The following is a 1460-nucleotide window of genomic DNA, read 5'->3' on the forward strand; positions in this document are numbered from 1 at the left end:
AGCACTTGGCATCAGTTTCGACATACGCACGGTATTACTATTTTGTTTAACTGCTCTTCCAGTTGTGGCGTCAACTTCCACGAGGGCGAGGATGAGATGAAATTCAGGATGTATTTAGTGGTATGTGTTGAATAATTAATTCGTAAAAATGCGATTGTATAAATGTTGATGAGTCCCAAAATGACGATAGGCTTATTCTTGGTTAAATACAAAATTCCAGAGCCCACTTTTCAGCAATTACTAAACCTTGTTTTGCGAAGGTATTGCAGTTTTGAGTCCAAGTTCATTCCTTCTAAAGTTATATCTGTTGCATATACTGCTCTTTTGGTTCAATGTTTTAAATTTAAAAACACAGAATAAAATTATTTACCTTAAATTCAAAGCTTATGGCCTTTTATTCGATATATCTGCTTCTATTTCAGGGGATTGACACCACGATACAGTAAAAAAATATAATGTCTTTTTTGTATTCACACTTTAAATTGAATTGTCGGAAAATGAGTTCAGGTTTTTGAAAGGATCAGCTCATGATTCTGTACTTTGAGACACATATTATCGTTAATATTTTGTTACAAGTTGTATATTTTCTCCATTAATTGCGGAGCGGTATCAATACTCTAATACGGGTCACTTTTTTACAAAATGGTGTTAATTTCTCGCACATATACCAATATGAAATTGAATGCATCTCACTCTGAACTCTTCCCACCTCAGACAAAGTTGCACGTACAACCAGTGCATTGGCTACTGTGAGAAGCATCCGAGAACTTATTCTTATTTTTCTTTCCTTTCTAATCCAATAACAGTCTTAGTTGTAAAATTATACTGGCGATAATATTATGTATGGTGTAACAAATATTTGACATTTTTACTATATCTGATAAGAATGAGAGAACCACTTTACCTCAAACCTATCTAATCCTTTCTTCCATCTTTATACACTGCTGTTTTCTTACAGATGTACATTAGGATCCGTCATCCGATTAAAAACTACATTTAACAATATATCCTTGTTACATCTATCAATTATACAGTAAAATAATGGGAGCAATCTCCTGTATCATTTCTACTTTTATTTTGAACAAACAGTCCCTTTTTTCGGCAAAACCGTTTCTTCTCCGGATACTCCTTCTATCAAGGACAACCACCGTAGTTACTACATTTTTCCTGTATACTAAACTCTACCTGTACATGATTGTACTCCATATTGTCCTGTTGCACCACATTCACTATCATGTTTTTACTTAAAATGCGCATATTCTATTTAATTGTAGCTCTATTTGTTTTTCTACCTCTCATATAAAAATGTTCCTCATGCTCTGTCACACTATTTGTACTCATATTGCACCCTCACAATTTTTTCGGTGCTATTATTTTGCTCTTCCATTTAGTTTTTACTAACAATCTCATAATATTATTAGTATATACACACTCACAGCACTCTTCTATTATTATTATTA

The sequence above is a fragment of the Trypanosoma equiperdum genome, assembly GCF_001457755.1.
Source record: "Trypanosoma equiperdum strain OVI genome assembly, contig: ctg_190, whole genome shotgun sequence".
NCBI lineage: Eukaryota > Euglenozoa > Kinetoplastea > Trypanosomatida > Trypanosomatidae > Trypanosoma > Trypanosoma equiperdum.